Genomic DNA, 17,173 nt, shown 5'->3' on the forward strand with positions numbered 1-17,173 from the left:
ATAAATTATTATTATTTTGTCATATCTTACACTATACGACATTTCCCTTCACTCATTTTTCTGTTGTCCATCTCCCAGGAGGAGGTTATAGGCAGATCCTGATCATCAGTTCCCCCTTTCTATCCCACTCTCCTTCTACCCTCCCGGTATCGCCACTCTCAGCACTGGTCCTTGAAGGTGTCATCTCTCCTGGATTCCCTGTGTTTCCAGTTTCTATCTGTACCAGTGTACATCCTCTGGGCTAGCCAGATTTGTAACACTAGTCTTTTCTTGCCCATAGCATCTGCATTTGGGGGAGTCTGTTGCTTGCTGCACGATTTTCAGATACCATGAAAATCTAAAATGAGAATATGATGCAAACACATTACAAACTGAAGATGTAGATATTGTTAAAGATGCCAGAATTCCCGGATGCCCACTGATGTAAAGTTAGTCCAGAGAAATACTGTTATCTTTCTCCCCTCTAATCTCCCAAAGACAAAGTAATTGATAATGAGACTCTGGAAAAATGAATCCACTTAGCCAGCAAAAATGATAACATTCATAACATTGAGCACTTTTAATAAGAATGATTGCATATGTTAATAAATAATCCTTTTGCAATCATGTTGCTAGTATCAAGAGGATTTTGCTAAAGTAGTTGCCCTGATACAAAATTAAGACTTGGTTCATTCTAAGACAGTTGCACAGTTTCAACTATAGCCTGAATTTTGTTCAAGATAAGACAAAAGAAAATTTCATCGTATGTCCCTTTTAAAGATCAAATTTCAATCAAGCTTTTATTTGTTTACTATAAAATCAGGTTCTCTCTTTAAGTAGCTTTGTTAAATGGCATTTGATCCATCCTCAAGGAGGAAAGATATGCATCTGAGCATAGAAACAAAGATTAGATGACTAGTAGATCGAATGTAGAGCTTTATCTTTTCCCTGGAGCAACCTGCTGCTTAACCTACAGGGCCACTTCCACTCCGAGAGTAAAGGTTTCTGGGTTTTCTTTTGAACAAGGATCCCTGGTGGTGCAATGGTCAAACTCTTGCCTTCTGATCCAAAGGTTGACTGCTCAAACCCACCCAACAGCACCCTGGTAGAACCATCTTGTAATGTCCCTATTTGGAGAAGTGGTAGCAAGAGAAACCAGGAAGAAGGAGCTACAGTGGCAGTGAGGAGGATGAGACCAAGCCATTTGCTTCCCATCTACGGAGCAAGCAAAGCTGAGTGCCTTCCAGCAAGACGCTTGTTTGCAGATTGTGCCCTTTGGGCATTTATGAGCACTGAAGGAGGTCTGTGCTTCTGACCTGAGCAGAGAGCAAAGGATCACGTGGCCAAGGACCAGGGAGAGCAATATGCCTAGCAGCAGGGCTGACCAAAGAACAGCAAAGTCGAAGAACTGTGTCCTTCATGCTTTTGGATCCTGACCCAATGAACCCTCAGACTCGTGGGTGTTGCCGGTGACTTCTGTGAGGGTATCGCAACCGATCGTCAGAACCAGCAGAGGAATAGCGTGCTGTGGAAGGGACGGTGCCACTCTTCCCTTCGTTCACACTTTCTTTCTCTGCTTTCTGTTTTAAATTCTTTCCTTCTATTTCTCTTTACCATGGGTCCTTTCCCTTTTCTTTCTCTTAGTTATTTTTTCTTTGCTGTTTTCATTTTCACCTTTCTGGTTGCCCCGCCTGTGGCAGTTACATCATCTTCTGTCAACTTGCGAAGGGGTGGAGACTAGCCTGCCAATAAGGTCGCAGCTTAATGACCTCATTTGGAGGTGCGAAGGAGATAAATAGTTCACTGGAGGCCAGACACACTTTCTCTGCTTTGTCTCTCTGTGAGGCTTTCCTGTTGACAAGCCACATGGAAGCCAAGCTGATGAAGCCCAAGCCCTGGAGCTGGAGGAGCCAGGTGGAGACCCACACTAGCACTAAGATGTTTCCACCGCCACTGGATCCACAAGACTTTCCACCCACTGTCCTGTGATCTTCCTGCATTCAACATCATTGCATGGCTGTGTGAGTCTAAAGAGGAATTTTTGGACTTGTACTGACATGTGGGGTAATATCAGACTTATGGACTTGACCTGGACTGGGCTGGGATGTTTTCTTAATGTACAATTGCTCTTTGATATAAAGTTTTCTCTTACACACATATGAGTGTTTATGAATTTGTTTTTCTAGTCACTCAGGCTAATGAATATCCCTCGCTTTGCTTTTTATTTTTTCTTTCTTTCCCTCTACTCTTGATTTTCCTCTTTTCAGTTATGAAATTCTTTTTTTTCCTTGATGTTGTTTTCTTGCTTTCCAAATTTCATTTACATATATTTAAATTAGTTTCCTTTTTGAGTGTTGTTCATGTAACTTTGTTCTCTTTGTTTTTTATTGTTGCCGTTGATGACAATGATGTTGTGACACCTGACTGGAGAAAGCACAATGGCCACATAACTCAGTTTCATCCGTACGTCTTCAGTCACACCTATAGGGCATGGGGAGTTCTTTGGCCAGAGAACCTACAACAGTAGACAACAACCTGAGTTTAACATACATAAAAATAATAATCAGAGGTCAGTGCAAACATAGAAGCACTCAAAGTAAAACATAAGTCCTAGACTGAAAAGAGCCATAAATATCAGTTTGTAATAAAGGCAATGACAAACTAAATAGAATAGTTTATAGAACTTTCAAATAGAGAGGAAGTCAAGTAGATAGAACAGCCTGTTTCAAACTTGGGAAGAAATTAATAAATTCTAAGTTAACCTCAAAGAAAAAGAACAAACCTCATCAAAATAAAAAGGAGAAAAATCATAAGGTCTAGTAAGGACTGAAACAACAGCCATGAAGAAAATGACAAGAAAACCCATGAACAAAAAGAACTCAGCAAGAAAATTATATGAAAGAAAGAAAAGAGCAACACCACACAAAAATATACAGCAAAATAACTGCAGTAAATTACACTGAATGTAAATGGATTAAATGCACAAGAGACAAAGGGTAGAAGAATGAATGGGAAAGCAAGACCTATCACTATGCTGTCTGTAAGAGGCAGACCTGAGATACAAATAGACTAAAAATCAAAGGATGGAAAAATATATTAAGTTAAAGGCAGTCAAAAGAGGTCTGGAAAGGCAATATTAATTTCTGATAAAATTAACTTTAAGGCAAAATCTAGCATAAGAGAAAAAAAAGGGCAATATAATGATTAAGTGGATTAAAAAGTGGAAAGTGGATTAAAGGGTCAATTGACTAGAAGGCATAACCATATCAGATACACACACACATACACACACCCAATGGAGAAGCTTCAAAATGCATTAAGGGAACTTAAAAAGGAAGAGAGAAATAGACAACTCTGTAAAAATAGTAGGCAACTTTAATACATCACTTTTGATGAGCAATATAACAATGAGAAAGAAGCTCAAAAGAGACACAGAAGAACTAAGGAAGCTTGACTTCATAGGCACATCCAGAACATTCCACCCAATGACAACACAATATTCTTTCTTTTCCAGAGCACATAGAGCAGCCTTCAGATAGACCAAATGTTAGCCTACAAAGAAATCCTCAATAAAATTTAAAACACTGAGATATTACAAGACATCTTCTCAAATGAAAATGTTATAAAATTAGAAATCAACAAAGGAGATCAAGAAGAAAAAAATCAAATACTTAGAAATTAAGTAATTTAGAATCATAGATGAGGGATGTGACTATTCATGTGACTGTTTCAGTTTTTAAAAAAAGGCAGGGGAAACACACATGGATTAAGCTCCTGGTGAATCCCCTCTGACCATGGATCAGGGAGACGAATACCCTTGTTAATATGCAGAATGCCCTGGAAAGTGGACTGTTGAGATTAAAATTCAGCACGCTATCATTTGATCTCTCTTCTGATCCATTTACATTTGTTCAAGTTTTTTAAATCATTTTATTGTGGGCTCATACAGTGCTTATCACAATCCATACACACATCAATTGTGTAAAGCACATTTGTACACTCATTACCTTCATTGTTCTCAAAGCACTTGCTCTCCACCTAAGCCCCTGGCATCACCTCCTCATTTCCCCCCTCCCTCCCCACTCCCCCTTCCCTCATGAACCCTTGATAATTTATAAATTATTGTTTTGTCACATCTTATACTGTCCGACATCTCCCTTTACCCACTTTTCTGTTGTCTGTCCCCCAGGTAGGAGGAGGTTATATGTAAATCCCTGCAATCAGTGTGGTGGGTTCAGATCAGGCGGATATCCCACAGTGTTGTCCCTGTAGGGCTGTGAGTCAGTGAGGGGTGTCATGTCTCATAGTGGGGCCAGCCATATGTTCTTCTCTGGATTGCCTGCTCTGAGTGGAACATCGTCCTCAAGGCTTGGTGGGCCAGGATTGCTCCCCTCTCCCTTCCTCCCCCTCCATTTGCTCCTATGTGCTCTGATCAGACATGTCTCTCTCCCTGAGCTGCAGCCTCAGTACTGTCCTCTGAAATAAATTCTTCTGGGGGGATTGGGCCGGTGCCCACGTAGTTGGGATTGGGGTCGGCACCTCAGACTGCTCCAGTGGTTCCCTACTCCATGCCGGCATGTTGCATTCCCATCTTGGAGCACCAGGTTGCAGTCTTCCCTTTTTCCTGTGGAGATACAACATTTGTTCGAGTTTTTAGTATTTTCTGCTTTCTTTAAGTTATGGCATTTATGTATTTTACTTTTTTTATTCTTGTTTGTTTTTGGTGTTTTTCTGTATGTGAAATCCAGGACAGGTAAGTCTATAGAAACAGTAAGTGGATAAATGATTCTTTGAGGGCATGGCAAGGGAGGTTGGTGGGAAATGGTGAGCTAAAAACAATGAGCATAAGAATTAAGAAAATTAAAATGAGGAGCTGATTCCAGGAACCCAAGCGGAAAGCAAATTTTGAGAATGATGAGGGCAACAAATGTATAAGTGTGCTTTATACAATTAATGTATGTATGGATTGTGATAAGAGTTGTATGAGCCCCAATAAAATGATTTTTAAAAAAATGAAGAAAATTTTCTAAAACTGATTATGGTGATGATTATACAACTCTTCTTGATATGATTAAACCATCCAAATGTATTACATGTGGGTTATATCCTAATAAAACTGTTGGAGAAAAAAAGCAAACAAATGAATGAATAAATAACACCTCCCTAAAAACAACTAACTAATGCAGCCGCTCTCAACCTCTGGGTCATGACCCCTTTGGGGGTTGAATGACCCCTTCACAGGGGTCCCCTGATTCATAACAGTAGCAAAATTACAGTGATGAAGTAGCAATGAAAATAATTTTATGGTTGAGGGGTCACCAGAACATGAGGAACTGTATGAAAGGATCGCGGCATTAAGAAGGTTGAGAACCACTGAACTAATGGAAGAAATAAAAAGTGAAATGACAGCAACAACAAAAATCCTTAAATCCAATGCAAATGAGAACACAACGTGCCCAAACCTCTGGGACACGGCTAATGCAATGCTCAAAGGGAAAATTACAGCTGTAAATGAATGAAAGAACCAACTTGAACATCTACACGAATGAGAAAAGAGCATCAAAATATATGTGCAACCACCAGAAGAAAATAAATAAGAAAGATTAAATCAGAAACAAATGAAACAGAAAACAAAAATATAATTGAAAGACACACTAAGACAAAAAACTGGTTCTTTGAAAAGATGAACAAGCTCTCTGTGTCTCTGCCACCCCGAGTGTGGTGGTGCTCCGACTTCACCATGTCGTCTCATAAGACTTTCAGGATCAAGAGATTCCTGGCCAAGAAACAGAAGCAGAATCGGCCCATTCCCCCAATGGATTCGAATGAAAACCGGTAATAAAATCAGGTACAACTCCAAGAGAAGACATTGGAGAAGAACCAAGCTGGGTCTGTAAGGAGCTCCCTGAAGGGTGGCACGCATGGCCGCATTTCCCAGGCTCAAATCATGGATTAAGAATTTTGTCCCCATCTGATAACTTGAACTTATATTGGCAAATAATCTGGTTTGTTCCTTGGTTTTTTGCTTCCTAAGCAAGTTTAACAATAAATAATGTAAGGCTGTTGGTGTGAAAAAAAAAAGAAAAGATGAACAAAATCAACAAATCACGTGCAAAACTAAGGAAAGAAAGAAGGAGACGATGCAATGACAACTGAAATGGGCAACAGCAAACAACACCAGCTGACATAGAAGGGGAGAGTAGAAGGCTATGAAGAATTATACTCCAACACATTTTAAAACTTTAGAAGAGATGCTCTCATTTCTAGAAACACACTATCTACCTAAATGAAAACAAACTGAAGTACATAACCTGAACAAACCTAAAACAAAACAAAAATGATCAGTCAGGTCAAGATGAAATGTCCAGTAAAAATTTTTTTAAATGGGCCAAGATAGCTTCACTGGTGAATCCTTCCAAACATTTAGAAAAGAGGTGATACCTCTGCTCTCAAACTGACCCAGAGTACAGGAAAAGCTGGAGAACTTTCCATTTCATCACATAAGCATAGCCTTCATACCCCAAACCTGGCAGCCAATCACTCGCAGTCACACCTTAGACAAGGGTTTCCAGGCTGTAAGTTTTTATGGAAGTAGACCGCCTCTTCTTTTTCCAGCTGAAGGATTGGTGAGTGTGAATGGATGAATTTGAAGATAACAACCCAATACCGAAGCTGACAGCACCACCAGCTCTCCATAAGACAAGTGGGGACATCACCAAAAAAACGAAAATCACCGAAAAAGAAAATTATAGATCAATATTACTCAGGATTCAAAAATCCTCAACAAAGTCCTAGCCAATAGAATCCAGCCATACACACACACACACACACACACACACACACACACACACACACACGACCAAGTGGGATTCTGTGTTAAAGTGAAAGTTCTTAATATGGCTCTGCTATCTATGTCTCAGTAACTCCCACCAACTGTTTGGATGGGATTTGCAGACTTGCAAAATACTCTTAGAGGGGACAGTTCGATTTAGTCACCATTTCTCTGATTGTAAGAGAGCTGTCTCAGAGGCAAAAAGAAGAGTCACCATTGGAACATATTCGGGAACCCTGTCTGAAGGGCACAGGCCACGACCAGAGGCTAAAGCAAGGAGACAAAGGGACAGAGGAGATTTTTAGGCAGAGCAGCAAATGGGCTCCCTGTCCCACGGAGGCCGAGGCCAAGAGACCATATGGCTTAGAGGCTGAGGGCCAGAGAAAGAGACCTGGCTGCTGGCTGAGGAGAGGCATCGCTGTGGCCCAGTGACTGTATCCGTAGTGTTTTCTCATCCTGGCTTGTGGTAACCTGTTAACTTCCCTAACAAACACACTGTCATCAAGTTGATTCTGATTCACCTTGACCCTGTAGGACAGGGTAAAATGGCCCCTGTGAGTTTCTGAGACGGTGACTCTTTACGGGAATAGAAAGCCCCTGCCATGGTGAGGGTTGGCTGTGGGTTCTGTGTGGCCTTAGCCGGGAAGCATGGAACCCAGCAGAGAAGTAGAGTGCCGTGGGAGGGCTAGATGGTGCCTGAATGAGTAAAGAAAGAAGCAGTCTCACCTCTGTTTCATGGCTATTGGCCTTGGGCTGGTGTGGCTTCTCTCTTGTGCAGCGAGAGGTCAGACATATGCTCTGTGCCATTTTCATTCATCCAACTGCACGAGAATGGGAAAATATTTAAAAGAAAGCAAAAATATCCCTGACATCTCCCTCAGTGAGCTCATGAGCCATCTCTGGGTTCCTAGTGAAATTCAAGAAGTATTTACAGGGAGACGGAAAAGTTCTCAAACCTAGCTCATGGAATGTCACAAAGTGAAGTCACACTTAAATCCAGAGAAGAACCAAGCAGGCTGTACTGGCCTACCCATTTAAAATGCCAAGTTTGACCTCAAAATCAGGAAGCGGGGTGTACAAGCAGACTTCTGTGCTGCTGTGAGCTGAATTATTTGGGGAAATTTAAGTCTCTTGAAATAGCTTTTGATCAACATTTTGGAAGGTGTCTTACCCTGTGAAAGGTGAGCTTGTACCTTCAAAAACAAAACTGAAAAAAATTGCTTAAACATCTGGCCCCACAACACAATTATCTAACTGTTTTAAAAACCTATGAGCTTAAAGCAAGCTGGAGAGATTAGGCCTATTTAAAAATAGCTCTTCCTAAGGGAAATTTGAAAGAAAAAAGGAAAGCTTTCATCAGAACCATGAAACACTTTATTTTAAAATCTAACCAAAACCATGTTAAATGCTTACTGTGAGCTCTTTTAGACTTGGAAAGAAAAATGTAGAAGATTGAACAAGCCTTTTCCTATGGTGCTCAAAAGAAAGGCTTACTGTTTACAGTGACAAACATGCTAATAACATTTGCAGGAAGATGACACAATCGTTGTCTTATCACAACATGTCATTTTGAGAAATATTGTTCAATTATCATCATCAACTCCTATTAAATGTTTTAAAGATGGGTCATATATTGAAGCAATGCCAGTGTTGGGGGTCTGTCATGCTAGCTCTCTTTGTGAAATACGAATTTCAGTTATAAGATAGGCTATTCAATTGCTTAAGTATTTATGAATTTGAGATGAATTATTTTATCAAGAAGTAACTGTAAGCTTTCAACAAAGGATTATAAAATGTACAGCAATATCATATTCAAAACACTAAAGTTTATATGGCTACATGCTATTTACATCCAAAATAAATTTAGAATAGTTTAATAGTTTACTATAAAGGGCATATTAGAAAATTTGGCCATTGAAATGAAATACCATGTAGAATAGAGGCAACTACATTGTTTCCATGGATAGATACACCGAATGCTTATTACATGCTGCTTGGAGCCTCCTGTCAGTGAGAGCATAAAGAGAAACACAAGCCACATGATTAGCACCGTATGACCATTATTATTTTTGGCAATCTTGTCCTGATACTAAATCCTTAAAGGAAAGAGGAGAACCACGATGAATCTGCCAAATCCCTCATGACATGGATGAACCTGGAGAACATTGTGCTCAGTGAAACAAGCCCATCACAGAAGAACAAATACTGTATCAGACCACTATTGTGAAAGGTCAAATAAAGGTTTTCACACCAAAGAAACATGCTTTGCTGGTTCCCAGGAATGGAAAGGGAGGGTAAATTTCTGGCCACAGAGTAGGTCCATGTTAACTTAGGTGAAGGGGAAAGCAATAAGGAACAAAAGAGAGGTCATCAAGAATTGACGGAGGTAGGGGAAGGCCCTTGGAGGTATGGAAGAGCTAAAGGTAACAAAGGTAAATACTCTTATATACACAGGCTCGCAATAACAAAGGCCTATGCGTGCATACGTGGATATCCATGAAGGCTAAATAGGTATGAGAGAGTGGAACCATACCCTGACCATACACAAGTTTGCCAGAGGATCTTTGTACTTGTGTCGTTACCTTTGCTGAAAAGATATTTATGGAGACAGTAGAGCATATGAGAGACAAAATTATGAAAACTTCTTAGATATAATCAAGCACCTGGAAGGAATTGATTCATGGAGACTTGGCTCTGAGTATCATGGTCCCAGGGGACACCAAACTCAACTGGTAAAACGTAGTTCACAAAGACGATGTTCTACATCCTACTTTGGTGAATGGCAAGTGGAGTCTTAAAAACTTGTGAATGGTCATCTCAGGGACAAACTATTGTTCTCTCCCTATCAGGAGAGAAGAAAGAATTAAATCAAAGATGCATGTAAACAATTCTTCCAAGGGACTCATGGACCATTCAAACACTGGTCTCCAGGCCCCTGAGACCAGAAGAACTAGATGGGCTTGGTTACCACTACCCACTGCTTTGAAAGAGATCGTATTAGAAAGTTGTGTGTCGAGTGGGAGGAAAATATGGAACCAGATTTAAGTAGTAAAAAATTCCAGATAGAGACTGCTGGAACCTTAGAGACTATGGCCCTTTGTCACTCTTCAGGTCTGGAATTGAGCTCACTCCCATGCTTCAATTGTCAACCAAACAATAGAAGAGACCATAAAGGGAAAAATAGCACCAGGGAGGCCACATACCTTAGAAGAATCAACCGTGTGAGATCAAAGGGCAGCATTTACCACAGGACAAGTTCAGAGGGTTAGAAAAGAAGGAAGACTGCGAACAAGAAAGAGGCAACACAGAAGGAAGTGGGATGAGTGATGCTATTTGTGGGGCTTGCAATCAAGGGCTGGAAACAGAATGTGTATGCTGGCTCACATCTGGGACTGCCTAATCCTAAAGTTCATGTCCTTTCCACATTTCCCCACTTTTTTTTCCGGTGGTACTTTACACCATATAATGGATCAAGAAATGTCTCAATAACTTTGCTAGAAACTCAGAACCATCTTTTGGTATAATCATTTACTCATATTACTCTTTACAGAAATTGCGATCATAACATTAAATGATGCTGGATTTCATAAGATTTGGTTTTAGGTAAAAATGCAGGAAGCATACTTTACTCTGTCTCATCCACTTAAAGTAACTATAAACCCTAGACAGAATGCACGGAGCAGCTATTTTATGACTCTGAAAAGTAAATTGAAGCAGATGGATTGGGAAGAAGATCAGAATTGGAAATGTCATCAAACCAACAGTGAGTTTTCTATTTTTTCCAACCTCTGCTATTCCCTATTCTGAGCTCCTTTTTTTTTTCTTCCTTGCTAGTCTACAGCCTGAATTCAAAGCAACACCAAACCCAGGTGTATAGTAAAATCTAGCAACCTGAAAGCAGGCCAATTGTCTGCTAAAACACAAATAATAACATTCTCTATAGGGCTTAAATACAACCCGGAGGACCAGAGCCCCAATGAAATCACTTGGTTGATTGGGTATATCACCTCTTCTCCCTCATAGACAAAGAAAACATGAACCCAAGCAGGAACCCTTGGGACCTCTAGTGTTTGGAGAAAAGAAGATGAAGGTGAATCCACAGAGAGAAAAGAGAAGAGTCTTTGAGGTGGAAGAAAAAACAAGGAATAGTAGTTTCCAGAAGGCAAAGGAAAAATATATCAAGGAAGAGGGAGTGATAAACAGTGCCTAGTGCTGCAGTGAGGTAATTAGATTAATATAAATTAACCATGTTGTGGTAATTGGCTACTAATGGCAAGGTTTGTGGTTCGAACCCACCCATAGATATCTTGAAAGAAAGATCGAGAGCAATCTGCTTCAGAAAGGCCAAACCCATGGAAATCCCATGGTGCGTGGTTTCACTCTGATGGCAACTGGAAGTACAGCTATGGACACTAAAAGAACGGACTCTGTTTTATGACTTTTTTAATGTTCACTTTTCACTCTAAGGAAGTACATATGCTCTCGGTGGCAGTTACATAATCTCCTGTCAACTTGTGAAGGGGTGGGATCTAACCTGTCAATCAGGGTTACAGCTTGATGACCCCATTTGGAGGCGCCACGGAGATAAATAGCTCACTGGAGGCCAGGTGCACATAGGATCTCTCTGCTTCATCTTCCCGCCGACAAGACACATGGCATACACTAGCACTAAGATGCACTATGATGCTTCCACCGCCACTGGATCCACAAGACTTTCCACCCACTGGCCTGTGGTCTTCCTGCATTCAGCGTCATTGCATGGCTGCGTGAACCTACAGAGGATTTTATGGACTAGTACCGACAAATGGGCTAATATTGGACATACGAACTTGATCTGGACTAGGCTGGAATGTTTTCTTAATATACAATTACTCTTTTATATAAAGCTCTTTCTTGTACACACATGAGTGTCTATTAATTTGTTTCTCTAGCCTACCTGGACTGACACACTCTCTGATACAACAGCAAATATTTTAAAAATAAAATAAGGCATAAATCCTCATCAAGCTTTATTCTCTAGCCTCATTTTCTCTCTATCAGGCTAGCATGTATCCCACCAGACATTTTTCTGTAAAGTTGCTAACTAATAGAACATAATATGTTTCTGGAGAACATACAGAGCAGACTACTATGAATTTTTAGAAATCGGAATGGTATCCTATAGTAGATACAATTTTTGCAACTTGCTTCTTAGATTTATTATGAAGGGGCTTCAAAAAGTATGTGGGAGAAAATGGAATTAAAAGATACTGGGATTTTCCCACACACCCTTTTTGAAGCCCCTCTCAAACATTAGGAATGTATTTATTTTCTATTCCTGCACAATAGCTTCACACAAACAGCACACATTTTACATCACACCCTATCTGTAATTCAGGAGTGCAGACTTGGGTTAGCTGAGTCCTCTGTACGTCCACAATCAGGGTAGAGCCTGGGATAAGCTTGGCTTTGGAGGCCTGACTGGGGAAGGTATTCTTCCAAGTGTGGTAGCATAATGGATACTCACAAGTAGCCTTGCACCAGCAGAAATTATAGCTGACAGCACATAGCTCATGTTGCACTTCTATTAAATCTCACACATCCATATGCAATTTACAGGACACATTTTACATCCAGAATCTTAGCTTCAGAGGATCTAGAAAATATACATTTTAGTTTTCTGCTCCAATTTTTTTCTAAATAAGCATGCCTCCTTTACTATGTGTAAAATTCTTATAGTAAAAGAGTCCGTTTCAGGATGGGGGAGTGGGGAGGGAAGGAGAAAATGAGCAGCTGATTTGAAGGGTTCAAGTAGAAGGCAAATGTTTTGAGAATGATGGCAGCAAATGTACATATGTGCTTGACACAATGTAAGTATGGATGGATTGTGATCAGAATTGTACGTGCCCCCAATAAAATGATTTTTTTGAAAAAGTGTCTATTTCTAGTATCCATGTTCTGTTCATTTTAACTGCCCGTAATGCATTGCTAGAGCCTATTGCGTGAAAAAGCTATAAAACATTTTTACTTTGTAGGGAGAGATAGCGCTCTCATTTTTCTATTTTAGACTTTTCTGTTATGAATTTTATAGTTATTCTGTCTTATTTTAGTCCCAATATATGTTTTTTCTTGATTTTTCCCCAATATATGATTCATTGATATTTAAATTGGATATGTGTTAACATTATAAGCGAATTTAGGGAGACCTGATGGGGATGCAATGTCTAACCTCCACTCAGGAAGATGATCTTTTTCTCAAGTTATTAAAATCTTCTCCCCTCACAGAAGGGTCACAAGGAAGGGACCAGGCAGTGCAGTATAGCACCAAAGAAACACAATACATTACTCTCATTCTTTAATACTTCTCGTGGCCCTCCCCACCCCCACTATCATGAACCCAGGTCTGCCTTACAAATCCAGCTAGACCAGACCATGGACACTGGTACAGATAAGAGCTCTCGACACACGGAATCCAGGACAGATAAAGCCTTCAGGACCAATAATGAGAGTAGTGATCCCATGAGGACAGAGGGAAAGTGGGGGAAAATGGGGAGAAAGAACTGATCACAGTGATTGACTATAACCCCACCCCATCCCCCAGGGGGATGAACAACAGAAATGTGGTTGAAGGGAGACAGCAAATGGTGAAAGATATGTAAATAATAATAATTTATATTTTATCAAAGGTTCATGAGGGAGGGAGAGAGGGAGTAAAGAGAAGCTGAGTAGAAGAAAATGTTTTGAAAATGATGATGGCAACATATGTACAAATGCGCTTGATAAAATTGATGTATGGATTGTTATAAGAGCTGTAAGAGCCCACGAATTTATCTTTCAACTGTATTTTCAAATATTGTTATATTCTGGATGCCATTGTGAATGGCATCATCCCTGTCATGTTTTCTAGATTTTGATTGCTGGTATATTGAATGTTTATCCTTTGAAAGTTAAGCTTTTTTAAAAAAAAATTTTATTGAGGACTCACTCTTATCACAATCCATACATCCATCCATTGTGTCAAGCACATTTGTATATTTGTTGCCATCTTCATTCTCCAAAGATTTTCATTCTACTTGAGCCCTTGGTATCAGCTCCTCAGTTTTTCCCCTCCCTCTCCCACCTTCCCTCCTGAACCCTTGATAATTTATAAATTATTATTATTTTGTCATGTCTTACACTGTCCGATGTCTCTCATCACCCACTTTTCTGCTGTCCACAGTGGTGGGACAGACCGAAACACACAAGAAGAGAAGCAACAGAGGGAGCAGAGTAAGAAAAGAAAGACACAGTAGGGGGAGCGGGGATCAAAGGACCCATTAAAAGAGCTGTAACCCTCATCAAGGACTTTCATACGGAAGCCAGGAGAGAAGCCAGGAGAGGCCTGGAAGAGACCAGACACAGAGCTGCTGACTGAGAACAGGGCCAGGAGGACCTTGTCCTCTGGGGTCCAAGAAGAGGTCTGCATGGTGAGAAAACTGCCCTGCACTGAGGAAGGGCGATAGTGCCAATATCCTTCCTGATCCTGATTCTCAGTTGTAACATTTTGCTCCTGATCCCAAGATACTCTGTTCCTTAATAAGCCATTTAACTCTAAGTGTGGTCTCCGGAGTCTGTGGCCATTGCAAGGAATCAGAGAAGCCAGAGAGAAGTACCGATGCTGTGGGAGAGATGGCCGGTGTTCGATTTGGTAAAAAGATGGGACAGTCATATAGCTGACCTCCATCTCAGAGGAAGCAGCCGTAGGATGATCTTGATTGTTTTTCCCCCTGAAGCTAGACACGGTCTAACACGACTACTATTATGACTTTTACATCCCTATAGCCCCTAAAGGATACCGAACATGGATGGTGGGGGTGGGGTGGAAACTACCACAAAAGCTTAGAACGCAGGAATGTTGGTAAAGATGTGAAGAAATTGGAACATTTATCCACCCCTTGTGAGAATGTAAAATCATATAGCCACTGTGGTAAAGTTAGGCGGTTCCTCAAGACTTAAATGTAGAACTATCAGATGACGTAGCAATCCTGCTCCTGCAGTATACTCCAGAGACTTGAAAGCAGCAATGGAAAGACTCGTGTACGTCAATGATCCTCGCGGCATTGTTCATAATTTCCAAAAGGTGAAGACCACGGAAATACCCATCAATCAACAGATGGCTCACTGCCATTGCGTCAACGCTAACTCACAGCGACCCCTCCCCATGTGTTTCTGAGACTGTCACTGTTATGAGATTGCAGCCCAACGCATAACCACTACACCACCCGGGCTCCGTCAACAGAAGAAAGGACAAAGAAAATGTGGTATAAATGAGGGGCTTCATAGATCTGTGGACACGACACAAGGAATCCAGGTTAGATAAACCCTCAGGAACAGAAATGGGAGCAGTGGAGCAAAGGGTAACCAATCACAGTGATCAAAACATTCACACACACACACACCAGGGTGATGAACTACAGAAACCGTGGGGGAAGAGAGACAGCGGTCGGTGTAAGATATGAAAAGTATAATAATTTATCATTAATCAAGGGGTTATGAGGGTGGAAGGGGTTGAGGGAGGGAAAAAAGAGGAGCCGATACCGAGGACTCAAATAGAAAATAAATGTTTAGAAAACAACGGTGGCAACATATGTACAAATATGCTTGATACACATGATGTTGTAAGAGCTGTGAGAGCCCCCAGTAAAATTATCTTTAAAAAATTGTGGACACATTCCAGTGTCTTTTAATTCCATTCTCCCACAAACTTGTTGAAGCCCCCTTGAATGTACAGGAGGCTATTTTTCTGCTATAAAGAGAAATTAAGTCTTGATAGATGCGTAACCTTAAAAACATGATTGTGAGTCAAGGAAGTTCGTCACAAAAGGATCCAATGTGACATGCATTCACTTTTTAAATTAGTAAGCTTTCTGAAACTCAGCTTTCCCACCACAGGAAGAAAGAAGCAGCCTCTTCACGTCGGCTCTTCTGGATATGCCCTCTGGTGTTAGGTGCCACCAAGTTAGTGCTGACTCATGGCAACCCCATGTGCAACAGAGCAACCCTGCCTGCTCCTGCACCATCCTCACAGTTGTTCCTGCACAGGGACCCATTGTTGCAGCCCCTCTGTCCAGGCCCCATGTGCTCAAGGCCTTCTTCTTGTTCACTGACCTTCAACCTGATGTCCTTCTCCATGGACTGGTCTCTCCTGACGCTATGGCCAAAGAAAGTGAGACAAAATCTTACCATCGTTGCCATTAAGGAGTACACTGGCGACACTTCTTCCAAGGCAGATTCGTTTGTTCTTTCGGCAGTCCCTGGTGCTTTCAGTATTCGTCAACAACCCCGTCCTTCAAACGCATCGACTCTTCTGCGGTCTTCCTTATTCAATGTCCAACTTTCACATACTCACGAGGCAACTGAAAACACCATGGCTTGGATCAGGCACACCTTAGTCTTCGAAGTAACTTTCCTGCTTTTCAATACTCTAAAGAAGCCTGTGCAGCAGATGTACCCAATGTGACGTGTCTTTGGGCTCTCGACTGCTGAGACCCTAAAGACTTAATGGTCTAAGGTAATCCCTGGCTTTCTAACACAGTCATTTTGGGCTCCTCTCTCTCTCTATGTACATGTTGTGTCCAAGACCAGGAATGGTTTATTTTCGCCAACGATCCTTCGTTTCTGGACTGCGATATGGTATTTAAAGGCCACAGTCTGTGCTGTCTTTACTTGCGGGCCTTTCGGTGGCCAGAGGGAGGAAATGCATATTTCTGAAAATAAAAAATCACAGGTTCATACTGATATTTCCAATTCAAATTTAACATTACAGAGGATCTTTTAAAAGTGCTACATGACTACTTGATTTAAACTTGTGTTTCTGATGTTGAAGATCATGGTTCCTAGCAGTATCCACATGGCAATGCATTTGTTTTATCCTGCAAGATAAAAAGCAGTTTCAAAAGAATATTAGTATTACTACTGACAATAAGTTTATAGTTCCGTCACGTTCCTGTTTACTCTGCTAATATGTTCCACTGACAATATGTTGTGAAAAGAAGATATAAAATAACTTGAATTATTTTCTCTGCATAGCTATCTTGCCAACTTGATACATAGTTAAACACATTCAGGCCTTTTTAAAAATTTTTCTTGTTTAATTTTATCTTTTGACTATGTAAACTATATAGAAGATAGCAAATCTAAAACTATATAATAATGTATATGCTAAGAAGAATACTTCCATCTGCATTTTCACTAGTGTTAGATTTATCTTTACAATGTTTCGGCTAAGTATCTATTTAAAACTTGGCTCTTTGAGCCTTTCTTTTTTTCACTGGAAGACGATATCAACTGAGAAGCTCTGCCCATAGAAATTTGATCATCCAGTATGTCTTAAGTGATAGGGTC

General features: G+C 40.6%; 1 long non-coding RNA gene across 1 annotated transcript; it reads right to left on the reverse strand.

The window, feature by feature from the left end:
• Positions 1 to 756: 756 nt before the first annotated feature.
• LOC142454219 (uncharacterized) lies at positions 757 to 16,663 on the reverse strand. The gene is made up of 4 exons (XR_012785691.1): positions 16,013 to 16,663; positions 7,538 to 7,632; positions 4,519 to 4,603; positions 757 to 2,494 (listed from the first exon to the last, which is right to left on the reverse strand). It is a non-coding gene; the product is annotated as an uncharacterized LOC142454219 (long non-coding RNA).
• Positions 16,664 to 17,173: the final 510 nt, after the last annotated feature.

Source organism: Tenrec ecaudatus, chromosome 8 (assembly GCF_050624435.1).
Source record: "Tenrec ecaudatus isolate mTenEca1 chromosome 8, mTenEca1.hap1, whole genome shotgun sequence".
NCBI lineage: Eukaryota > Metazoa > Chordata > Mammalia > Afrosoricida > Tenrecidae > Tenrec > Tenrec ecaudatus.